Source organism: Diceros bicornis, chromosome 1 (assembly GCF_020826845.1).
Source record: "Diceros bicornis minor isolate mBicDic1 chromosome 1, mDicBic1.mat.cur, whole genome shotgun sequence".
NCBI classification, from domain to species: domain Eukaryota; kingdom Metazoa; phylum Chordata; class Mammalia; order Perissodactyla; family Rhinocerotidae; genus Diceros; species Diceros bicornis.
The window spans coordinates 26,319,183-26,346,899 of NC_080740.1; the positions used below are offsets into that span (position 1 = coordinate 26,319,183).

At 35.5% G+C, this 27,717-nt stretch overlaps 1 long non-coding RNA gene and 1 other non-coding gene across 2 annotated transcripts in view; one reads left to right on the forward strand and one right to left on the reverse strand.

Annotated features, from left to right (window-relative positions):
- Positions 1-27,717, reverse strand: part of LOC131401020 (uncharacterized) — a 168,902-nt gene that overhangs the window by 26,568 nt on the left and 114,617 nt on the right. The gene's annotated exons all lie outside the window — the stretch shown is intronic.
- Positions 10,962-11,067, forward strand: LOC131410511 (U6 spliceosomal RNA). Its single transcript, XR_009221271.1, has one exon. It is a non-coding gene; the product is annotated as a U6 spliceosomal RNA (small nuclear RNA).

A 27,717-nucleotide genomic window follows, 5' to 3' on the forward strand; every position in this document is an offset into this window, starting at 1 on the left:
ATATGTAGGCTAATTTTCCCTGCTTAGAAAGTGCTGAGAAATGTGAGGAAAAGAAGAGAGACAGCAGCCCTTGACGTTCAGAAGCTGGTCTGACACTCACATGTAGGCCGTTTATATTCCCATATGACAAACAATCTCAAAATATACCAACTTCAGACGAGGTTACTCTGAGACATGATCAAATGAGAAAAAGCAAGTCCACTTCATAATTTTGTCTAAGTACAGACGAAAAGAAGGTCCCTGTACCACCCAGAAGAAAACGAACACTCTCCTTACTAAACGAGTGGCTGCTATTTCTTTACCCAGTCACAGAATTGCCCCTGCTTTCTGCCAGTGTCCATTGCAGTGAGCCCTGTCTTCCTTAGACCCTCCCCTAAACTACCAAACCAAAACTCAAATCCCCTAACAGATTCTTTCTAACATCCTTTTATGAGACACTCCACCTTCCCCCGTGGTGCATGTTCTCCCTCACTGCAGCGAGTACCCAACTCCTTCACATTCCGCGCGTTCCTGAAGGTCTTTGGCTGAAAGTTATTGACAGAAATCAAGAAATTGGCATCACAAAAATAAAGAACCTTTATATTTCAGAAGATCTAATCAGCAAATTCTCTCTGTAAATTCCTTACACATGGAAAAAAGTTATTTTGGCTAGCACACTAGTCCTTTCAGGATGTTAAAATAACTTGTTACTGCCCAACAGGTTTTATTCTAATCAACACCATCTTTTTCGTAATTGAAGAGAGGATTGTTGTTTCTCTCATCCACTTGGCCAAGATCTTCCCAACCACTCAGTTTGTCCTGTTTTCCCCTCTGTCTTGCTTCTTGCTGCTTATTGCTCTGTGTTGGACTTCTCCATTTACAGTGTGAGCAGTACTGGTACAGAACAGGTTGTTATTGAGATTCCTGAACTACGAGAAGTGATCAGATGTACAATAAGAGGCTGTGCCAGAATATGAATATTAAACCTATATATGCTTTAAAGAAGCTGTGGTGATTATAGCATAATATGAACGTGTTCTGCAAAGTATTTATTCTCGTTTTGAAGGTATCAAATTTAGGGATATAATTTCTTAACCTTTTTTCTAATGATTCTCAAAGTTCTCGAGTGCATTCAATTCTGTATCTGACTCTGACACTTCGTGTAATATTGGGCAGCCATATACATAGTTACTCAGTTTCTTCCTCCTATAGTAAGTATCCCCTGCTTTAGTCATCAAACTGGACTGAACAAGTTCTTAGAAGGAATAATAAAATAACTGGGTAACTATTAATCAATTTTTCTACCTGTATATCTACTTATCTATCATTTATTTATTTATTCATTCACCCATTCATCTATTTATCTTACTGATCTGATTGACTGCCTGTCATTTATTTCTTACAGTTTAAGTTCTTGCTTTGGCAGTTGTCACCTGTGTCGTGTGATTTGGAGCAAGTGACCTCTCTAACCTCGTCTCACACATTCTCTCTTCCACTCTCTGGGCTCCCTCTTTCCTGGCAAAGTCCTACTTCAGAGGCTTTGCCTTTGCTCTCTGTGCTACAAAAGCTCTTCCTACAGATAGATATTTTGCTTTTATTCTGATTTTCTTCAGGTCTTCGGTCGTATGTTACCTTCTTCATGAAAACTTCCTTGAACCCTTCCTAAAGTTATGCTCCCTCTCCATGACACTTCCTATCCTAATTCCCTACTTTCTTTTTCTGTTTAAAACAAATATTAATATCATATTTTTGTTTTATTTATATTTTACTTATTTTTAATCTTTTTCCCCAACTCGAATGTGAGCGCCACTAAGAGCTCCAGGTAGCTCTACAAGAATGTGAGCTTTAGGGCAGGGATTTTTGTCTGTTGATTCATTGCTGCATCCCCAGTGTCTAGAATGCAACTTTGCCAATAGAAGTTCTCATCAAAAATTTTTCAGATTCATGGAGCTCTTGGGAAGATTAAAAGACATAACGCAAGTAAGGCGCTTACCACTGAACCTGGTACGGACGGTAGATGGCACACACAGTCTTGTATTATTTTATATAACATCGTACAGAGAATACTTATGACTGCCATAAAACTCGAGTAGTCATCACTCTTTTAGAAGATATTATTATTATTATTAGTTACTTAGTTGTTGTTAGAGAAATAACTAAGTTTTAGTCATAGACAATATTTAAATACATACAGATATCCATATATACTCTACATGACACGATTACATTTTTATAACAATATATTTTGTTTAACTTTACCATGATTGTTGAGATTATGATTGAAGTGACACATGAAAGTAAATTTAAATGGCATTTGCATAACTATAATTCAATCATAATATTCATAATCAAGTCAGAATCATTGTAGGTAAGTATAGCTTTAATGAATGCAGTTAACTTCAATTTGCAAATTAGTGCATTTAAATAATTCTGAATTTTCACCTAATAGAGAAAAGCAACACATTATTCTCTAACAACTTTTTTAAATAAAGTATTGGCTCCTTATATGGTTAATTCAGCCACTTTTCTTTAGTGTTGGTATATAATACCTATGATTATCTAATGTGACATAAATAATAGCAGTGACATCCATGTTCATTAGTCATATGACTGACTAAGTCTCTTAAAATGACCAAATTGTAGCTTCCAGTGAGAAACCACTTAGTTTATAAAAAGCATCACCAACTGAAATATAAATGATGAGTTGTGGTATAACTTTAATGGAAAATGGGTATAGCAGACACATTGAAGTGATGCACGGGGGTTTATAGTACCTGGTTTATATCAAGGACAGTATTACCAAATAATTATATAATTCTTGGTGAAATAAAAAAGCTTTAAATAAAAAGTTTAAAGTGCTACTAGCCTACTCTTTATAATTTTCCAAGCATGTGGATTCTTAATTCAGAATGCTTCTCTTTTAACCTTGAAAGTATGACTTTGAGTAAATCATCTCTCCAAACTTAATTTTTCTCATGTATAAAATAGAAATAATATTATAATCTATATAATCTTTATACATATAATATTACCCACATAAATCTTTTACAAACAGTATTTAATCAATAGTAGTAGTAGCAGTAGTCATAGTTGCAGTAGTAGTGTTTGTGGCAGGGGAAAGACTAGCCGTCCTACGTAGTCCTTGATGTTTCTTTCCCTCACATTTATGAGTCTTGTGCCTATTGAAAGGGAGAATCACAAGGCAAGAGAGATATCCACTTGTGTTCAGGCCGGGTGGGTAAGCTTCTCTGTAGCACCCCCAGGAAGCAGCATTGCACCAGCCCTGTGGCTTGCCAAGCACAAGACTGGCATGAAATCTAGTCCATTTGTTCCAAATTAGGCTACAGACATCAGAATAGTAATCTAATGAACATGCAATCTGTGCACACAATGTTACCTGCTGTCTGTAAATCTTGTTCACTGTGTATATATAACTTGGCTGGGACTATACCACTGACCATCCTATTCTATAATTAAAAGCACCTAGAGAAGGAAGTAACTATTTGCTGTATGACTTGGAAAACAAAGCAGTTTAAAATCTGACATTATGCCCTTCTTTATTGCTGGGTAAAGAGGGTTTCTGCTAAAGGGTATTCAAATAAGCCAGTTTCCAAATTAAATAGGACTGAAAAACAAACTCATGTTGAGAGTTACTACCTCTTATGCAAGGAAATTTAGATTATGACTTTATTTTGCTGTTCTATTTTAAAGCATATTCCAAAAATAACTATTCCAATACTGAGTATCAGTAAATGTAGAAATATAAACATTATTTTTTTAAAAGCACTTTCAAACCAATTGATGAATTCCCCTTCTGCCAATACCTTCCTGAGATATAGCACACATTTAATTAACGGTTATATTTTGAAAGTGAAGACATGGAAGAATTTGAAAATATTGAGGAAAGAAAGAGACAGAGTCAGAAAGCTGGATTGTAGCAGACGGTAGACCAGATTTTCTGTTTGGGGACCACCAGGGATCTCTTCCAAATATCCAGAATCCCTTTGTGGGTATCTGGCAGTTCTCTGCCATACTGAAAGTTCCCATCTTCAGTTACTATTCTCATTCAGGGTATGATAGCAAAAGTTGATAAAGCTATCAAAAAGTCTGATTTAAAAATGGACCACAACATTGAACTTCAACTCTTAATACTACTAAAAGCTCTCCAAACCTTCTACAATTTTTCTCAAATTTGTAGTGATGTTATTTTTATATTTTATTTGTAATTTGCAGAAATACAGAGTATATACCAAAAGCTCAGCAAAGTCTTTGGGTGAAATAGATCACAGTGCGCCCGCACATCAAAGTCAGTTACATAATGTTTAAAATGGACTTGAGAAATAGATATGTCAGTTATTTTGGGGAGCATCAAAAAGTATATGATAGGGTTTTACCAAATAATATAAACCTTTTCCCCACATATTTAAAAACTTCTGATATATAAAATGATTTTGATTTTATGATTATAAAAAATACATGTTTTAGTTTCATCAATTTTAAAGAAGTTACATTATGAAAATTTTTTGTGTGTGTGTGAGGAAGATCAGCCCTGATATATCCGATACAAATCCTCCTCTTTTTTGCTGTGGAAGATTGGCCCTGGGCTAACATCCATGCCCATCTTCTTCTACTTTATATGGGACGCCGCCACAGCATGGCTTGACAAGCAGTACGTCAGTGTGTGCCCGAGATCCGAACCTGCAAACTCTGGGCCGCCAAAGCGGAGCGCACGCACTTAACCACTATGCTACTGGGCCGGCCCCCATTATGAACATTTTTAAATAGGCTATACTATTAATTTTAATTTTTCTCTTAGTATAGCCAGTAAAATATATTTGCTTTGGCTTTGTCTTAATATTTGCTTCTTAAATAAAATACTATTTGATATGTTCATTTTCAAAATAGGAATGTTTCCTGGGTTTTTTTTAATTAACTTAAAACTCACTCCTACAGCTACATTTATCTCTAATCCATTGCTTCTGAATGATGTGTAATTCTCCATCCTGTGCGTTTTCTTCATGTCATCGCCCACTCTTCAAGGGACAGGCACCTAATTTGACTCCAATTTATCACCTGAGCTGAGATTAGGGTGAGGCAAGTGAGGCAGCTAGGGCACAAAATTTAAGGCGGCCCTCGCTCTCAGGGTGAGTGCACTCTCCTGTCCTCATGTTTTACGTGACACTGAGAGTGAGGGCCTCCTTAAATTTTGCACTTGAGCTGCCTCCCCTACCTCACCTTAGTGCTCAGGGAAGTCTTCCAGAAAGAACACCCACAATATTTCTGAAAGAACAACCTTTCATACGTCTCCTTATGACTTTATGTGAGGATAGCTCTGGATCATATACCCAGTAAAGGAACTGTGGCATCATAGGGGATGCGTGTACACAAATTGACTCACCGGTACTAGGTTACTTTCCAAATGTCCACAACAACTTACACTCCATTAGACGTGCGTGAGGCTTCCTATTGCATTATCGCATTACTAGTATTATTTAGCACTCTAATATTAGCCAGCGTAATGGCTCTAAAGTGGTATTTTATCTTGTTTTAATTCACATATTTATGATTGCTAATAATTCTATGACTTCCCTGTATGTGTGCTTGGTAGCTTTTTGGCTTTAATCTTTTGAAAATGCCTTCTCATATCTTTCACACATATTGGTATTAGAATAGTGCTTTTCAAATAATTTCTCTTATTTAAGGTATTGATTCTTAGTTGATTTTAGATGTTATGAATATCTTCCTCCAATCTATTATCTGTTTATTATCTTTGTACATCGTGCCCTTCGTTAAAAAGAAATCTATCTTGATGTAAACAGATTTATTAATTTTCTTTCATTTGGTTTGTCACATTTTTGTTTAAGAAGTTCTTCCTACCACTACATAGTCTCCTAGATTTTCTTCTGTTAACTTTATATTTTTACCTTTTATATTTAGGTCTTTAATCCATCAGAGTTCACTATTTTATGTGGTGTTAGCTAGTGTGATTGAATGGCTCCTGTTCACTGCCATTCCATTTTCTCCCAATAATAGAATTATGTCTCAAAGACTTTGTGAGGCCTCCTACTGGAATAGGACTAACATCTCTATCCCATTGACTTTGATGTTGCCCGCGTGACTTGCTTTCACTAAAGTAATATGGGCAGATACGAAATGGTGCAATGTCAAGCAGAGACTCTGAAAACCATCACATATTTCCATTTGCTCCTCTTTTCTTCCTGCTGTCCACCATGAACAGAGCAGGCCCCCAATGACCGCTCCTCCTTTCACCTCAGTTTCAGGATGAGAGATATGTGGAGCAACCCTGAATCTCACCCTAGCTGATCTCAGCCAAACCACAGATTGATTATCCAATCCACAGGCAAGAAAACAGTCTTGCCACAGCAAAACCTGACTAGCAGATATATGAATTCCTTTTAACTTTTCTTCATAGAGAGAGACATTTTTCTGCCAAGAAGAAGAAGCATAATAAATTTAAAAGATTCAAATAGGTATCTTATACAAACGGATATAAAACTACTCCATTGATGTTAAAGAGCAATTTTCCAGATGTCAAGCTAATCATAAGCATTTTAAGAGAAACTAGAGTTTACATGCACTGCTAGAGCACGTTGCTACATTTTTCTAACAGGAGTATACTTTGAGGATGTCAATACATGCACAGTTCTCAACAAAGTATACAGTGGGGGTGTTGAGATCATAACAACTGTGTAATGTGTACTTTAGAAATTCATCTAAGAAAAATGAAGTTAGACTCACTGACAAATTTAAGTTTACTTGTTAACTGTCAAATAATCTCTTTAATTATAAGACCTATCTGTGTGCAGTCATTTCTCCTGGATCTTCTCCTAAAACTTTCAGCAATATTGATGGTCAGACCATGATTGATGACCACAGCTTAAACATTTAGAGCGCTTCCTTCACTACTCAGCTTCTTTATAACGAGTCATTTAATATACTCAGTAATTTCAGTGATTTTGGCTCTCCTAGTTAGTAGTCTTGAAAACATACACCAGTACTACAGTAGTCTATTGAGGGAGGTGATATTATAAAATAACTCCACAGATGATTTTTTTCTCTCTTCTTCTCTTTCTTGTACTTCTTACTTCTTTTTTCCGCTTCTCTCTTTTCTCATCTTCTAAATTTTTTTCCATTTTCTTAAGTTTTAAAGTCATAGCTCTGAAAATTAAAGACGTTGTTTATGTAGGAGATTGCATAAATAAAAAGACACAATATAGCTAAATGGAAATGACTCCATTGCTCTCATCCTAAAGCATACCACACAGTGAATAAGAATTCCTAATACATATTCCATCATATTTTCCTAACATATCTTAATTTAATTTTCATAGAGATTACTATCATTAAAGAAAGTGTAATTTCATCTTCCAATAGGCACACAGGATATTATCATAATAATGGTGATAATTTTTTAATGGGCAGTATGTGCCAGGATACTGTACTAAATGTAGTTGTCAGGATTGAGTAGGTTCTGCTGCAATAACAATAAATCCTGACATATCAGGGACTTAGTATTATAAAAATTTATTTCTCATTTATGAGAATTCAAAATTCAATGCAGCTAGGCAGGGATTTCCTTCCATTACCTGATGTCTGCCTTCAGTGGTTTCTAGGATTGCCAAGTCAAGGCAAGAAAGAGATGGACAAGAGGGAGAAACACACTAACTCTTAAATGCCTCAAACTGGAGGTGACACATCGTTTCCTCTCACATTCCCATTTGCCAGAACACTGTCCCATGCTCCCACACTAACTCTGAATTAGGCTTGTGAATGTTATCATCTGGTCTCCCAGAAAGAGAAAATGATCAGTTGAACTAGAATTATCTTCACTAAATGAATAAAATGTGCTATCCTTTTAGTCCATTCATATTCCTATGAACTTAACTCTCAGGACTACTAATTGCAAGAAATCTCAGACTTTTATTCGAAAATTAGGACTACTTTCTCCACCTGCCAACAACTGAATAATCATGGAATTGTTAAAAAAGTTTTAAAATATAATGTGTTCTCAGAAACAGATTAACTGGCCATCATTATGTGACCCAAGTACACTTAGCCCCACTTCAATATTTGCTCACAGACAAGGACTTTAGGAAACTCCTTTCTCTGGTGGAGGGCCACCATGTCCAGAATTAGAAAGGTTGTGGTGTTCACAGGTTCATTAGCCTTAACCATCCCTTGGAAATAGGAATAAATGGAAAGGTTCTAGCAGTCAGTATTAGGATAACAATTGTAAGTGTAACATGAGGGCTTTCATAAAGATGAAAATTTAGAAAGGAAAATGAGAAGATAGGAATGAGTAGAGAGAGACAAGAATGAACAGTGATAGCAAAAGAAAGAAGTTAACAGATTTACTGAGTTGAAAAAAAGCAGAGAGACCCTCACCATCTCTTATCATACAGAAGCTTGAAGAAGACTTTTCACTCATTTCTCTTTTCTCTGCTCTTGTCTTTTATCTTGCTTCGTTAGTTCTTTTCTCTTTTCTGGCATTGGTCTTATTCACAATTACATAGAATATCACTGAAAGATTCTCTTGTTTTTATAAAGCTTAAATGGGTGAATTCAGTCATCAAATTTCAGAAACTTGCTGGATTAATCTTTGCTAAAAGGTAAAAATAAAATAAACGAATAAAAAAATTCAAGTGTCTCCCTAATTGCTGCTTCCTCCCTCATTCTTCCACTCTGACCTCCTTTCTTCCAGACACTCTCCTTTGTCACCTCCATAAAATCAATTGAAGGAATATTAATCAATGACCTTCCCATAGTGTGAGGAATGAAACTACAAGGCCTTTAATCTGAACCTCAAGAGAAAGCCGGGTTCAGGCAGGCATGTGCCAAGCTGCTGTACCCTGACTGCCTGTCACACCTATATATCTCGCTATTTTTAGTGACAACATCCAAAGTAATTTCAGCAGTTGATAAAAACCAAATGACTTCCCACAACATTACCATTAAAGCATTTTATGCTTCCATAAAAGAGACACTAATTACCACAGGAAGTCAGAGACTTTACATTTTTCTCTCTAAATGACAAAAAAACATTGTAAGCTCTATAGTTAGTATCATTTTGTCACGAGTTTTTTTTAGATTTAAATAGAGACCATTTCCAAGCTCATTTTGCAAAGCTCATGTTTGGAGGATCATGAATGACATATTTACACTATAAGCATTTCTTAAAAATAGATATAGGAAGTTTATTTTAGTCCCAAAACAAAATTGTTCACTTGTGCTAAACAATCACCAGAGAGATTTTCGTATCCCAGCCTCCAATTTTCTACTTGATTCTGATGAGCAACAATGGAACTTTCCTGTAAATGGAAAGGATTTAAACATGACAACTTCCAGTGATAATGCCACAAAAGTTGTCTTTCTACTTGCAGGCACTAAACCCGCATGGAGAAGGAGGAGAGAGTTTTATTTTATTGGATTACCAAAAATTGTTGCCTTGAGATCATGGTACTTCTGGGGTAGAACAAAATCAATATCAAATGTTTTAAAGTGTACTTTTGCTATACTGTAGTTTAAAAGTAAAAATTCTGTAAGATCCTTCACAGGAGAATATTTTTAATGAGATCAAAAGGAAAACAAATGAGCACCGCACGCATTCCATAAACCTTAACTACAACACTGGCTGAACCGCAAGGTATGTTGAATCATGAGCTGAATACAATCATGCTTTGAATACAGTTTGTTGTTTCTTCCAGTGTTTAATCCTATTCGAGGCAATTTCAAATCCATTTTTCTATTTGAAAGCCAAGCTACAATTTGTCAAGTTACTATATTTTATCACAATGCTATGTTACCAGTGGGTATTCAATGAATACTAGCACAGCAATAATAATTGTGTGCTGCCTTTGTGTAGAAGCTCAACAAATGCGACACAATTGTAAGTGAAGATATATTCTCATGTATTTCTAACATAAATATAACTCTGAGTTTAGAGTCATTAAGTAGCCATTTAATATCATATAATTAATAATGATTGACACAGGATTTGACATAATTTCCTTACTCAGATTCCAGGAGTAAAATAGGAAAAAAAAAAGGAGCCTTCGCATTAAAAATGTAACTATTAGTTATAATAGTATTGTAAGGTGTAGTCTTTGTAAAAGTGTGCTACCCAACTGTCGTAGTCTTGAAAAGAAATGGAAGAGTTTTGACAACAGCCCATCTGTTTGTCTCATTAGAAAGAATCTGCATGTTATTTTGAAATTTATATCTCAGATCCTTGCCTCCAGTATTCCTTAAGGAAGTAAAATAGTGAAAAATAAGAAATATCACGCATTCCTTAAATGCCAACTGTATGCCAGGCACAGTGCTCTTTGCTTAGAATTCAAATATGAAATGTATTCTCCTTGCCTTTAGGGAATGTGTTTTGGGAGTAAGGAGAAAAATATACACAGAAATCCAATTCAACATAATAACTATTATGAAGTGGGTATATAAGAAATGTAAAAGAGCCTAAATACTTCTATCTTAAAGCTTCCATTTGTCCTGTCTCATAACAGCTTATTTATATTGCTTTTGAAGATGTGAAGATTACAGCAAAGGGTATAACTTTCCTATGAATTATTTTTCTTTTTGCAAACCAGGCAGGAGATTTAAACAAGAGAAGATTCTGAGGGAAAACCAAAATGAGAGTGTTTATATCCCATTCTGTGAAATTATATTACCCATCTCTTCTATTTGGCCTGGAATTAAATAAAAATAGAAGAATAAACAGGGACTATACATTGAGTTTTGTAGGGTGTGCGCTCTACAAAACTACCTGGCAAAATGAGTGTGTAAGGGTAAGATCCAGCCTACATTCCACATGCAGAATCAGGCACCTTGGCATTGGACCTTGTCCATTGGCTTTGTTGAATTCAGATGAGTTCCTTACAGACTAATGATAGCCCTGAGTTTTAGGACACCCTTTACAGGACATGCTGTCAGTAGTCTGCCCTGATGTAAGATTCCCAGTGCTTGCTTCAATAGTACATATACTAAAATTGGAATGATACAGAGAGATTAACATAACCCCTACACAGGGATAACACTCAAATTCGTGAAGCGTTGCATACTTTTACATCCTGTGTTCATGGATTGGAAGAATTAATATAGTTAAAGTGGCCATACTACCCAAAGCTATCTTCAGATTCAACACAATCCCCACCAAAATACCAAAGACATTCTTCACAGAAATAAAAGAAAAAATGCTAAAATTTGTTTGGAACCACGAAAGATTCCAAATAGCCAAAGCAATCCTGAGAAAAAAGAACAAAGCTGAAGGTATCACGCTTCCTGATTTCAAACTATACTAAAAAGCCATAGTAATAAAAATAGTATTGTACTGGCATAAAAATAGACACATAGACCAATGGAACAGAATATGGAGCCCAGAATTAAATCCCTGCATACACAGTCCACTAAGGTTTGAAAAGGGAGCAAAGAACACCCAAAGGGGAAATGATAGTCTCTTCAACAAATGGTGCTGGGAAAACTGGAGGAACATGTGCAGAACAATGAAATTGGATCCCTATCTGACACCACTCACAAAAATTAAGTCATAATGGATCAAAGACTTAAACATAAGAATTCATATCATAAATCCTAGAAGAAAATACAGGGAAGAAGCTCATTGATATTGGTCTTGACAATGAGTTTTTGGACATGATGTTGAAAGCACAAACAACAAAAGCAAAAATCGACAAATGGGACTACATCAAAATCAAAAGCTTCTGCACAGCAAAAGAAACAATAAATAAAATGAAAAGACAACCTACAAAATGGGAGAAAATTTTGCAAACCGTACATTGGATATGTGTACATTGGATATGCGTACATTGGATATGCAAACCAATCCAAAATATATAAAGAACTCATACAATTTAATAAAAAAGATTTGATTCAAAAATGGGCAGAAGAACTAAATAGACATTTTTCCAAAGAGGACATCAAAATGGCCAACAGGCACATGAAAAAATGCTCAACACCACTAATCACCAGGGAAATGCAATGAGATTTCAAGACCACAATGAGATATCACCTCACATCTGTTAGAATGGCTATTATTAACAAGATAAGAGACAACTGGTGCTGGTGAGGATATGGTGAAAAGCGAACCTTTACATACTGTTGGTAGGATTGTAAATTGGTCCAACTACTCTGGAAAACAATATGGAGTTTCCTCAAAAAATAATAATAGATATATCATATGATCCAGCAATTCCACTTCTGGGTATATACCCAAAGGAAATGAAAACAGGATTTTGAAGAGATATATGTTTATTGCAGCATTATTCACAATAGCCAAAAATGGAAACAACCTAAATGCCCATCAACGGATGAATGGATAAAAAAGATGCCATATATATATACAATAGAGTATAATTCAGCCATGATGAAGGTGAATATCCTGCCATTTGGGACAACATGGATGGACCTTGAGCACATTATGTTAAGCGAGATAAGTCAGACAGAGACAAGTACTGTATGATATCACTTATATGTGGATTTTAAAAAAGTTAAACCTGTAAAAAATAGAGAGTAAAATGGTGGTTACCAGGGGATGGGGGGTGAGGGGATAGGACTGATAGTGTTTAAGGCCACAAACTTGTAACTAGTAAATAAGCCATAGAGGTGTGATGCACAGTATAATGAATATAGACAATAACATTGTACTATAATTCTGTAACATGATAAATATTGCTACGATGGCAATCATATTACAATATATAAATGTATAAAAGTAACACGATGTACACCTTAAATTTACACAATGTTACATGTCAAATTTATTCAGTAAAAAAAAAAAGACACATAGATCAATGGGACAGAATAGAGAGCCCAGAAATAAACCCATGCCTATATGGTCAATTAATTTATGACAAAGGAACCAAGAATAAACAATGGGGAAAGGATACTCTCTTCAATAAATAGTGTTGAGACAACTGGACAACCACATACAAAAGAATGAAATTGGACTCATCATATGCCACACACAAAAATCAACTCAAAATGGATTAAAGATTTTACTTATGAGTGTCTACTTAGACTTAATATTACACCACTTTATGCAAATGGCAAGAACCTTGGACAGCGTCACTCCATTTATATCCCCAGCCTTTGTACTACTGTTGTCATATATTTCACATCTAAATGCATCATAAACCCCACAATACAATGTTACAATTTTTACTTAAAAAAAAAAATAAAAGAACTCCAAACTAAGGCCAAGAATTCTAAAGAATCCATTCAGAATCCTCTTGGAGGATATATCTATCCATTTCTCACTTCCCTCTTGGAGAGGATGTGAAAAGGCCCTGATCCTGTAAGGCCTGAGAGAAAATCCATCTTACTTAATAAATGTAACACAGGACATTTAAAGGTTAATTACTGGGAAAAAAATTCCAGATGGCAAATGTTCCCTTATGTCAAAGTAACCCAATTATTTCCCCATGAGTGATACTTTCACCTTGGAGAATTTCATACATCATTAAACACTATCTCCCAAACAGTGAATCCTAGAATCCCCTTCCTCACACTTTCATACTCTAACCCAACTTGTAGCCAAAATACCTCTCTTGATTCTCTTGATAGTGATTAGACACACTGGAAGCCTTAAAAAAATAAGTGCAGATAATAGAATTGTTGAACAAATTATGGCTTGCTTTAAAACTTTCCTTCTGCCCCAGAGTATAAAGGCTCTGTTCTATCATGGGCAGCATTGAGATAGTCAAACACTGGACTCAAAGATTGGCAGCCCTCAGAAGCAATTTGTCTGGATTTCTCATTTCCTTCTTTCTCTTCGCTGGCCTCTTCCCAGGGGATACTATTTTATACTCCACCATCAAGGAGTCTTCCTCGTAAGTGTTAAAAATAAAAACACTCTGAAGTATCTGTACTCAATAAGACCAAGAAAGACAGATTTCCATTCTATATCCCATCTAGGCTTTCCCTGATTTCCAGTTTCTAGAATGAGAAATGCCCCCAACCTCCCTCTCCTGCTGGAGGTAATTGTTGCAGTGATGGATTGTCTTAACCTTCTGAACAGATTTACTACAGGAGCCTGACCTTCTCAATCACATAGGAATTGCTTTCATCTCTATCAAGGGGATTCAGGAAAAACATGAATCACAAGGTTTTCCTAAGAGTCCAACTCTGAATGGAACTGATTAGGGAAGACCTAAACTGTCCATGGATCAGAAAGGAAGAAATTACTATAAGAATCTTTCTCACCAAGGCTAGAAAACATCTCTAGAACAGTTCCAGCTCTTAGTGTTATTGGCCCCTTCTCTAAGCTCCAGCCCTGACATGTTTGCTAATCCTCCCTAGGCCCTCCTCGAAACACAGTCTGAAGCCTCTCTCAGCTCTCACGCTTGCCTGAGAAGCTGATTTGTTTTACCAATGATCTTTCCAGAACTCTAACCCTAATCTCTGCTGAACAGACCATATTTCTCACCTCAGTTTTTTTGTTAGTTAGTTTGGTTGATTTTCTGGCAATACCATCAGTTTGACCAAAACCAACATTTCCACACTGGAAAAGGGGAAATCCAAAGCCGTTACAGTGTAATAGTTGTACCTCTGAGAGTACCAAAAGAATTTTAAATTCTAAAGGAAGAAAATTTTTAAAAAATCTAATCTAAATATGTCCATTAGAGCAATATTCGCAGAGCCCTACCTAAGAAGAAAAGGTTCATTAAATATAGTCACACACTGGAATCACAAAAGCAGACAGTGCCTAGTAAATCTGACAGATTTTGAAGATGGAACACAAAGAATCAGCAGGAGAAATCTGTGGACATATTAGCCTTAGATTTGAGACCTCTTTCAATACAGTATGACACACAGAAGACTAAACTATGGGTCAGAAAATAAGATGATTTGTGATGAGCACTGGGAACAATCAAAGGTAAATATTGGAAGACAAATAGTTTTAGGCAGTGAAACTGCCTTAAAATGAGTAGAGAACTGTTACCCAGATGGGGATCATTTCTAGGCAACTTAACTTTAATACCTAGGGTATGGGGCGTGGCATGAAATAACAAAATGTGCAACTGCAGACTAGTAAAAGTAAAGTAAAATAGAATGATTTGAATAAAATTAATTTTAGCAGAACTAGTGATTTACTGAATTTAGTGATTTAGCAGTAGTGATTACTACTGCTAAATTTAGTGATTTAGCAGTAGTGATTACTACTGAAGTACTCATGGGGCAGACAACTTGTAAGGAAATATATTGAGAGTAGTATATGTAGGATAAGAATGAACAAAGAAATAAAGAAAAATATTCCCAGAGAAACTAAGCGATAGGGGCACTCACTTCCTTATTCTAAAGAGATGGTTCTCCGGTCTTTGAGAAAGCCATTTCTGGGCCATTAAGCTAAGAGGCTTATTCTGCTTTTGAAAAGATGTATATACTTTTCATAGAGGCAGAGAAAGAACTTACAATTACAGGTTTTTAAAGCTCTAAGAAAAGGGAAGCGGGAGAAGCCTCTCCCCTTGTTTTCAACAGGAAGAACTAAGCCTCTTGTTTTTAATTTGTACTTTGCCCCTACAGTGCCAACTCCTGTTGAAGGCTCTGGGGCTCCACAAGCAGGTAACAAGAAATTGCCGCCCTCAAGGAATTTACATTGCATCAAAATAATAGTTTAATCTGATTACTATGTTCTTTCTTTAAGATTATAACATATTAAAATTTTAGCAGAGACTAGCAAATATGAATACAGCAGATGTAGTAAGGCATCCAACATCCATTTCCATTTCCTTTAGCATGCTTTCCTATACTATAGAATCTATAAGGTTAAAAACTAATTGTCCACACTCCCTTGCAGCTACACTTGGAAGGCAGACGTGAAGCAGAGACCATCTTTCTCTGCTTTGGTTACTGTTGTTCACAGGTGACGTTATGAAGGCTGTAAGGTTGTTTGCAATGGCAGATGGTTGTCCATTTGTTGGCACTACGAGTTTCAAGAGGCAGACGCAGTGGAGGAGGCAGAGTTGGAAGCTGTGATTTCTTATCCTAGACAGAGACTAGAATAGTGTGTTCTTGGATCTAACAACTTCCATGGCAATCTCTTGATTCTCCAACTTACCACAGGCAGCATTTCACCTTGAGCACCAGTTCAGTGATCTTGTGACATTCCCGGTGATCTAGAGCCACTCTTCTAGGCCCTTCCATGATTCCATAAGACTTTAATTCCCCTTATATTAAATCTATTCTTGTTTAAAAGATCTAGAGTAGTTCCTATTTCCTATAACTTAGTCTCTGTTCTTAAAGTCAATTGTTTTATTTTGTTTATTTTAATTGGCCTTTTGTATACTGAAAGCACTAATACAGAGACTTAAGTATATGGAGAAAAAAAGTATCAGTCCAACCAGATTGTATTAATATATTAATCCAGGATGAAATAGTCAAAACCATAAATGTTCTTAAATAAATTGCTTTTATAATCATTACTTTTATTTTAATATATACAATATATTTTAGGCTTATTAAAGCCAATGGCTATCTTCTCTTTACAATGTTTTACATATGTTGATCAACATATGAGATCAGAGGCAAAAGCAAATATAGCAAGTATAAATAAAAAAAGAACTTTTTTCTCTTTTAAAGTCAATATTTTTAAATGAAGCAAGGAGTAAGCAAATACAAGTAGGTTAAGAAATTCAAAGTAAATTATGCTGTTCTCTTAGTTGTTCCATTATTTGCAAAGTCGCAGAAGTTAACTGTTGCATCACATTCATATTTCACTCATATCAACCCTCTGAGTATTGATGTTCATGGAATAGAGGCATATTGCAAATCAATGTATTTCTTTTACAAAGCATTTTCCTTACAAAGGCCACTAATGAACATTAAGAACGCCTGATAAAAATTTTCCCGCTGCACATGTAGAAACTGGGGAGAGATTGCAAATACATGCAGCTCCTGACTTATCAACAGCTGTATTCCAACAGCTTATTGATAAGGTAGCTGTGTGAACATTAATAAACCTCTTTTAACACAGGATGTTAGAAATTATGAATCAAATCTATACTACTACAATTCAGATATGTTGTTGAAATGATACTTATGGTCTTTCTTAGGAACTAAAACATTGTTTTATCATATTGATTTCATTGGAAAACGGAAATTTCCATTTTTCCTGTGAAAGACTGGGACCTTCTTCATACCCCTTTTCTTTCTTAGTATAGTGAACCTGAACTATTTCTCTAATTTCTTCCTTAGAATGTCTATTGCACACAGCACTCAAAATTCTTCATTATGATTTCTCATGGAAATCCCAAGATGTTGTAGAAAGTTTTTTAGGGTGAGTATCAGACTATACACAGAAAATATAGCCAGAGAGACTGAGGACTTAAGCTGTTACTTAAGAACCAAAGATAGAGATAGGCAACACAGCTTACGGCTGTCCCTGGTATTACAGTCAAGGTCCAATGCCATCCAAGACTGTGTTAATAAACAGTGAATCAGAAAATCAAATTTAGAAAATTCAGGATACTCAGAAGCATGCATGTATGACTCCAAGACCAGTCACTTAGTTTTTACTGTCTCTCGAATGTTCATTTATATTGTTATTCAACAATCGTTTATTGATGATGTCCCAGGTAAAATGTACCACAGAGGGTGGAGTAGTATAAAAAAGGTGAAGATAAATCAGAAAGGACACCTATAATGAAGTCTTCGTCAAAGATGGGTAGATAGAGACGAAAAGTTTCATAAAGGGGACAATATATGCAAACCAAGAGGAAAATTTTGTCAAAATATGCATGTCCACCTCCAGCTCACCCAGATTCTGATGTAACCTTTGGAGACAGGAACTGGATATGCATATTTAAAATAATTTCTGATAATCATTCATGCCTCATTCCTTTCAGAAGCACTGGTCTGGCATAAAAAAAAAAATGCTAGCAGAAAGTGAAAAAGCCATAAGCGAGGAAAAGGAATATTTCACTGCGTATTGAAATGAGGGTTCCATTACTTCCAGCTGAGAGCATCAGGGGAAGCCTTATGAGAGGGTTAACAATTCATCTGGATGTTCAAGGATAGAAATGGTTTAGAAAGGCAGTAGAAAAGGACATTTCAGGTGGAAAATATCACCCATGGCCCTCGGTTAACATGAAAATGTAAGATAGAATCAGTAATAAAAAGACCTCAGAGTACAACCAACCAGTTTCCTGAGACCTAGTTTTCATAGACTAGCAAAACAATCCCAAGCTGAAGTGGCCCAATCCACAAACAGGAGAACACACCAAAAATACTGTCCATCAAGGGTGACAGGACTGAGGACTACATCAGGTCATAGCAACTGACCCAGTGACCTGATAGCCCACCAAAAGAGATGAGCAATTCTGACATTCATCTCATAATGAGAAAAAGATAATATTGCAAACACCACTAAGAATTACCAAGAGGGTAGACAAGATAGCCAGTGAATCAAGGAGTTGGTCATCTGGGCTGTATCCGTTCTGAAACAAAATAGTGATCACTCTGTTCTTTCTAGTTAGACTTGTCTACATACTATCTTCAAATGTAAATTGCATTTTTCCCCAACAAGAAAATAAGAGTACTTATTTTACAAGACAGGTGTAAGCTACAAAAAAATGGTTCTCAAGGGATTCCCAAGAAAAATGTAAAAAATATCACACATAGACTTCTATTTTCAGCTTTAATCTGTGCATTTACGATCAACATCACTTAGTTTGTAGTATTTTTCCAAAAAGTGGGTGAAGATTTAAAAAGAACATGTGTTGTATACAGTCTACTTCATTTTTAAAGTATGCTGTTTTTTCCAAACTTAATTGTATCAACACAACACTCTTAAGACTTCTAATTAGATTATTATTAAAAACTCCAGTAATTAAGCTCTGTTGCTATTCCTTAGTAGAGGAATTAAGATTCTTGCTTAAGAAATCATAAACCACCAACACATAGTAATTATACTAACATCTTAGTAAGGTAAGAAAAAAAAATTCCCCAGATTTAATCCAATTAAAACACTCACATCTACCTTACTAATACTAGATTTTTTAAAGCATTCCAGGGATACATGATGCCTTAAATGGAATGATTTACAGCTCTCATATTGAGACGGAAAAGTCCTCCTTATATCTGGGAGATGTATTGCCGAGCAGCAGCAAGGATATCATTGTGTAAGTGAGGAAGGAAGGAAAGGAAGGAGGCTCCAACACACAGGAGGCATAGGGAGCAGTGGTAAGAGGCATAAGGAGATACCTAAAAAAATCAAAGATCTCAATTTTAATGTAATGAATTACAAAAGGAAAATGGCAAGCGATTTTCTAAGGTTAGTAATAAAAACACCTACATAGACCTCTCTTTTTCCAGCCTTTGGAATACTCTCACCAAAGCATCTATATTAATGTCTTAGAACCCAACATTACCTCAGCTAGTTTCTTCAAAGTAATCTCATTACTAGGATTATGTAATTATTGTCTAATAACGTTGCCCTGCTTTATTTCTATTGGCTTACGCACTGTTAGAAGCATTTTATATTTCTATTAAATAAAATAACTTACCTTCCATTAAATCAGGATTTTTTTTTTTTTCCTGAAGAAGATGTGCCCTGAGCTAACATCTGTTGCCAATCTTCCTCTATTTTGTATGTGGGCTGCCATTACAGCATGGCCACTGACAAGTGGTGTAGGTCCGCACACAGGAACCAAATCCAGGCCACCAAAGTGAAGCACACCAAACTCAACCACTAGGCCACCAAGGCTGGCCCAGGAATTTTTTCTTTAATGTTCTCAGTGGTTTGCTTTCATTGGTTTCCTTGTAAATGTTGATGTTACCCTAAAGTGCCACATAAATTTTTTTTGATAAAAACCTATAACAGATTATATCAAAAACCTATAATCTCATCTTTGTGCACATCAAATCAGATTAAAAATAGAATAAGTTAAAACCTATATTACATTGATATTTTTAATACACTATTTTCACATCTCCAGTCAGTGCTCCCAATCATTAAGTCTGGATGATAATGATTAGTGATTATAACAGAAACAAAAGCACTACCTGGCATTTGCTTAGGGAGCTATGAATAGATAATCCCAAAAGTTTAGTTATTTTTTAGAAGTAGCCAGAGGCTGACTCAGAACGTATTTTTTTGCTACTAGATAAATGTTTAATAACGTGTACCATCATCTACAGTAATAACTTCCTGTTAAGGGTCTAATACTACAAGTAAACATACACTGATTTTGTGTTGTTTCCCTTGGTCAGAGTATCTATTAGGTTGTGATTATTCATTGTTCTATATTCTGTATTATATATGATAACCTGTATATGTCATCACTGATGAAAGAAAATAAAACAAAATTCTATTATTAATGTGAAATATTGTCTTCATTAAAATTTTTTGTTTTGTATTTACAAAAAGAGGCAAATACAAGTTATGAAAACAAAACCCTTCCCTGCAACAATATATTACTGTTATTTAATATGTTATATACTTATATAAACAACAATTATATATAGTTAATAATATATATTGTAAATATAACTAGCAATAATATATTTAACAATGTTTTCATATGAATGTTTTCATAGGAATGCCTAAGAAGTAAGAAAGTTCTAGTCCACAGAGTCATCTTCATTGAGCAGTGGCAGTAAAAGGAAAAAAATTAAATAGTCCTTTGTGTCCAACTCTAAAAGAGATCATGAAATAAAATGAAATTTTATGACTAATTTTTATTATTAAATTCTTAATTTTTAAGCAGAGATATATGTATCCATGTGAGCCTAAAATAGTGCCTGTCACATAGCAGGTGTTTGATATATTTGAATACAGAAAATATTTATATCTTATCAGTGGCCTGTAAGGAGTCTTGAAACAAGATAGTTCATTTGTTAATGTTCTCAGCAAATTCTACTTTTGCTTTTAACCAAGAGCAAGTATTTATTTTATACATTTAAAAAAGATCTTAAACTATTTAAAGAAGCAAAGAAAATAGTATCTCTAGGCTAGGATTAACTTGCTTGAAAGAGAAAAGAGCTTCATGTATTTTTGACAACTAATAAGCATGAGTAAAAAAAGAAAATAATATTATAAGAGTGCGTGATAGTAGGTGAAGGCGGATGAAACATAATTGCCCAGAGAAATGAAAACCTTGGCATTCCAAAGAAAAGGTATCATTAGGAATGGAGTGGAGAAAAGAATTGATTTAGTGCTTTGTTGCTTTCATGCACTAAAAGTTCTGAAGTCCAAACGTGACTTAGGCCACAGAGTTCAAACTTTCCTTTTATTCAATAATCATGTATTAAGGTAGGGAGAGAGTAGAGAATAGTGTGATGGCTTGGAGTTCAGGTGGGGGTTACAATTTTAAACACAGTGTTCAGGGAATTCTCTATGAAGAAGACATTTGAGTAAAGAAGACATTAAGTAAAGTAAAGGTAGAGATATTTGTTGCTATCAATGAATAGTCAATGATCATGAAATATTTAACCTATTATTAAATATGACTTTCATATTCACCATCATCAGCAGAGGAGTATAAATGATTAAATATTACCATAATCATAACTTCCCTGCTCTTTGGGAAGTAAAGGAGGGAGAGTTGAAAAGGGGAGGAGAGTATAAGAAGAAATTGCAGATGATAGATGTAAACAAAAAAACCTATAGTCATTGATATCTACATAATATTATATATTCATTCTTTAAATATTTACTATTTTTCTATCTTGCAAATATTTGAGTCAGTCACCTACTCCTGCAGAAATAATGTTAATTCATTTAACATATATGGAATTTTAAGAACATAATACTTAGTTTTCTTGAAGCTTCATGAAGATTATAACTTCCCTAGGAGATAATGTAGAATACAGTATTATTTTAAATATACATAGGAGAAAAATTAGTCTCTGAATTTGCAATTTTAATTTCAATAATAAATAGCTAAACATTAATATTTATACTATATTTCCTTGGTATTCTTTGAAATTTTTTCATGTACATATATTACATTTGAAAATAATTTCAATCATTTAAGAAATTTATATATAAAAATTCTTTAAGCTATTATTCAAAGTAGGGACACATACAGAACTGTAAGTTGAAGGTTTCTACCACGTACGTCAGTTCCTCTGTCTGCCTGCATGGTGACATTGTGGATGATAATCATTTTTATTATCCTTCCAGATGTGGATAGACACTTTAAGTCTAATGCATTATCTATCACTTTGCTACACAAATATACCTTACTATGAGCTCTGTTCTGTACCTTCGGTTATTTAATGTATCCCAAAAAATATTTCATGCAAATATAAAAAGATCTACCTCATTTGAATGCCTGAAAAATATCATATCAATTATACGGATTTTACACATGAATTGTGATTTTAAAATAGAATCCCAGATTCAGTTTTTCAGGGAACCAAGAGGTAATACCAAGAAAATGTGATTAATGTCTAATGTCAATTCTGCTAATGAATACGAAGTCTCTAGAAGTGTTTGTGGGGTATTTTTATGTCTGCTCTGGTGAGAATATGCAAATTATGGCTAAGATTAAGCAACATAAACTCGTCCATCCTGATTCCTGCAGGTTCTGTGGATTGTTTCATGTGGTCAAAGGTCTGCTTAGCTGACAACTGAGATTTAAAGAAAACTAACAAAAGGAAACAAGTTCCAAGTGGCGCAGCTCCGTTGCCAGCTCACAGTGCTGTTTTGTCCCGCTTGGCTCCGTGAGTAACTCGCAGAAAAGGCTCTACCTTTGCTTTATTCTGCCCTGTTATCAGCCCCCAAACAACACTGAGCAGTGGGCGATGCAGCAGTCTTCGCTCCTTGTCACCCAGGAGAAATCTCGAATTTTAATCTTCCCTCTTCCATGAAGCACTCAAGCATCTTTTTCTGTTGGCAGCTTGATCTGGTCTTCCCTGTCTCAGCATGGCTTTCTGTTTCATTGTGGACTCAGAGACTTTGTATCAAAAACCGGAAGAGGAATCAGTCTGAGCGTCTGAGCTGGATATTTGTGTTATTTTTCAAGACTAAATTGTATTTCTGTAGGTGTATTTCTTATTTTGTGGTTAGTCTATATAGTGTACCCAAACACCTATGGTTAACAAGTGTCTATGGCACTCTGCCCTCTGGAGGAAATGAAAAACACAGGCTCTCTTACTTCACATAATCCACCAAAATAACACAATTCTCTCTGAGGGCAAAGATATACTAAACATTGTACAAATTATTTACCAATAATTTTCCTATAAGGTTTATGAAAACCAGAAAATTTTCTTATAATTCCCACACTAAAATGCATGATTATAGTCAATGACTTGTTTTGATACTCCATTTCTAAGGACCACAAAAAAAGTAAAAAATAAATTGGGGCTGTTTGACATGACTGGAGATGAGATAAAGATTCTGTGCCTCTAGGATTACAAAATTTTATTCATTGTCATGTCCTGTTTTACTTGAACATATGAAACTGAGTCACCCAAGTAAATGCCATCAACCAGCAAGGTCACTGTTTTCAGCAATGTTTTGGATTAGGCTGATCTGCTATGTGTCAAAAATGATCAATGAATCCACACATGTCTCCTCTGAGTAGTTTCCAGCCTGGGGAGCAAAATAACTTCCTGGAGTAAATCCCTGCTCCATGACACAGACCATTCAGGCCCTCCCAGTTCCTAGCCTAACGGTTTCAAAGATCATTTATCTTATCGCAACCTCTATACCAATTGGATCCTTGCCTTCAATCATATCCTTTCCTCTCTCCTGGTGATCCGAGGCACACTTTAAGTCAAATCCAGCTCATGTCCTCCCTCCTCAATCAAACCCTTTTGACAATTCTAGTCATGGAGGCCTCTCTCCATTATTCATTCTGTAAACTCATTTTGAACTTACTGTGTCAAACAATTTAACAATTAGGTATGTATTATTAAGTTTCCTGAATGGTACACATTTTCTCCAAAATACTGTGCTTTATTGGAATAAGGGGAATCATAACCTTGTTTTCTAGTATACACCAAAGTGACTACCATAAGGCTAAGCACGTAGTGGGAATTCAGTAAATGCCTGTTCATTTGATAGTTGTAAAGTTGGTGAAGAAGTGGTGGCTCCATTATCAAGAACTTAATGCTTAAGGACCAAATGCTGCTTTAAAATTTCTAGTTTAATCTTTAAATAGAACACTCTGTCTCTGGACCTACCCAGGAACCCTGCCATATATTAAAAATCTATTTTTATAAATAATTGTAGACGAAATTATGGATGAACTATTTTGTGCTCATTCTGGGACATGCTTAACATTTTCAAATAACGCAATTCACTTTTCCAGTGCATAGCAGGCTGTTAAAGAGCTATTACCAAAAATTGTTTACATAAAACTGCTTTGTCCTTAAAGAAATCTGATGTTCGACTAGAAACATACATGTTTTACTTAGTTTCCATTAGCAGCTCTTAACCCAAAAATGTTCATTTGATTCCTTAAAAGGAATTAAGCTGATATACTCTTTATAGCAAGTCGAATGTTTTAACTGAGCATTTAACATTCTTCTCATATATCATTATTTCATATTCCAGGGATTACAATGAGCCCAATACTCATATTTTAAAAAATTGTGCAGAAATCACATTCCCTCCTCTCTCAACTAAGTGATTGCTACTAAAAAATTGTGTAGATGCATGCAGGTATTTAATAAACTATAACAATTCAATAGCTTAATTTGATTGAATTTCTTGATATTCTAGCACATTGATTGTATAGGTCACCTTAATATGCATTCTCATAGCAACTCTTATTTTTCCTTCATTATATTTATCTTTTGTTATATGTATAAAGATTGATTAGATATGTGCATAATTACTTATTTAATGTCTGTTTTCCACACTAGGGTCCATGAGGGCACAATTCATGTTTGTTTTGTTTACCTTTGCATTTTCAGTGATTAAGGGTTACATGCACAGATGGGGCTCAGGGTAGGCACCCCCCAAATATGCCACTTTGGCATATTGATTACTTGAAATTAAAATTACTTAAGAAACAGCCAGTGCAAGAAGGATTCTCTGACCTTTCTCTCTGTCCCCCTCAGAAAACAAATCTCCCATGTGAAAGGTACCCTCCCTCCCCCAGGAGGTAGAGAGACATCCTTATCACCAGAGATAGGGAATTCAGGACAGAGAAGGCTATGTAAAAAAACTCTGTTTAGTTTCTTCACTAATTAGCACCCAAACCTAAGTTTCTTTGCCTTGTCAGTTCTTCACAAGTTAATTGTTTCCTTGACTAAAAGGTATAGAAGCTGCCTGCTTTAGTAATTTAAGATTTCATATTTATATGAGCTCCTGTACATAGGTAATTAAATTTGTTTTTCTCCTGTTAATTTGTCTTATGTCAGTTTAATTATTAGGCCCACAAAAGAACCTAGCAGGGTAGAGAAAAAATTTTTTTACTTCCTGACAGCACAAAATAGGTTCTCAACAAATATTTTCTGAAAAATGAATTAAAAGATAAATTCTGGTTTCAGCTTCAATTGCAAAGAGTTTGGAAGCATTAATGCCATCCTTACAACAAGAAAAAGCTGCAGAAACTGAGAATCAGTGACTTTGTGCATTCAGCAGAAAACTGAGGTCACAGGGCAAATTGCCACCCTAATCCATGGGGCCATGCACATCCAGAAAGATACACATTCAACCAAGATCTGCTCAGCAGAAGCCACTGAAGCCATAAACTGGTAGGGATGTTTAAATGACAATTTTGACAAGTAACTGGAAACTCAATGAGGATTAACATGAGTAGAACATTTCTGGTGCTGCATTCTTATGGGGGGTGGGTAGAGGTGTTCACACTTACCTGGGCTTTTCGTCCAGGACCCCACCATGTTTGCACAGTGAGGATTCAAGAAATATCCCCTCTTGGCCCAGGCTGGAGTAGAGGAAGGGTAACCATTATGAAACAGTCAGACTTGTCCATAACAAAAGGACTTCATCTGAACACATTTCTGAAACCTTATCCCAACTGTAGGAAGGTAACTCCTCCCCACTCCAGCCCCCTCTAGCCTTCATATCTCATTTAAGAGGGTAAAAAAACAAAACAAAACATAGAACAGGGCTTCAAACAATATGTTTGGAAAACTACAGGAGAAAAAAGCTATATACCACTGGAGGAGTAACAGAAACATTTGTGAAGGTTATACCTCCAAGATACAGGCCTACTAAATAACTGAGACTAAATCAGAATATTTTAGAATGTTCAACCTCACTCACATCCTACCACTCCCCACCAACAAACCTCCAGCATAATAACAGTGTTTTACAGATGAAAGAATTGAAAGACACGTCCTCTCTTCAAGTAACAGTACATAGCAAAGTCCTAAAGCCAAGAGGGGAGACAAAAACAAGGACATTAGAGCAATTTGAAGACTCTGGTACCAATAACTAAAACAAACATTAAACATAGCCTGACTCCTAGCCAGATCTTAATCTGTGAAAGAAAAAATTGATAAATTGAACGTCATAAAAACTTTAAAAAATTTTGCCATACAAAAGACTCTGTTAAGAGAATGAAAAGACAAGACACAGACTGGGAGAAAATATTTGCAAATCACATATCAGAGTAATGATTTGTATCCAAAATACACAAAGACCTCTTGAAATTCAACAATAAGAAAACAAAAATCATAACTAAAAAATAGACAAGAGATCTGAACAGACCCTTCACCAAAAAAAAAGATGTATTTCAAGCCATGCTGTGGCAGCATCCCACATACAAAGTGGAGGAAGATGGACACAGATGTTAGCCCAGGGTCAATTTTCCTCAGCAAAAAGAGGAGGATTGGCAAGAGATGTTAGCTCAGGGCCAGTCTTCCTCACCAAAAAAAACCAAAAAACAAAAAAAAGTCATTTAGGAGGTTGGAGGATCTCAGGATGAAACTCAGACTTAGATTGTGACAAAACAATCTGACAATATTACAAGTCTACGAAATACCTTCACTGAAGGGATGGGGAAAATGTGCTGACCTAAGAAACTTTGGAAATAACTGGGGTCTGTAAGACCAAAGGCTTACTGTATAAAACTGTATAAAAGAATTCAGCCCCTAGTATATAGAACTGTATAAAATCAATGTCCTCTAGCTTGTAAAGTTGTTTCCCCAGGATTATGGTTTAACGATTCTGAAACTACTATACATGTACATGAAAACTGAAAATTAATTTTATGCATGGTGGATGGTGGGAGCCAGGTTTCTCATTATCATGGGAGGTTATAGACAAGCATGGGAGAAAGGAAATAATGGTCCATATGGTACTGGTAGAGTTGAAAATATCAGTATGAACTCATGTTTAGCTTAATTTAGACACAGATGAATACATGTAGAAATATTTATGCATACGTATATATGCATGGGTTAGTATACACACATATTTCCTTGCTCTGTGAGCTGAGAAGCGTAGAAGCAATGATAGCTAAGTAGCACTAAGCACACTTAGTGCCCAGATTTTGGTTTCTAATACCATTCTCCAATAAAAGGAACCAGGATTCTCTGTAGAAATGGCCCAGTCCAGGACTAGGATAGGGCATATATAAGATACGGCATGAACATCTTGTAGTAGCAGAAAATATGGAAGTGCCTAAAGAGCAAACACAGCAAAAATGGTCGCATGTCAAAGGAGACAGGAGCCAAATGAGAGAGCTCCCAGGAACCAAAGCCAAAACAATTTGAGCAACAAAATTAATAAAGTAGTATTAGATTGTAACTCAAAGTATAGAATGTATATCCATG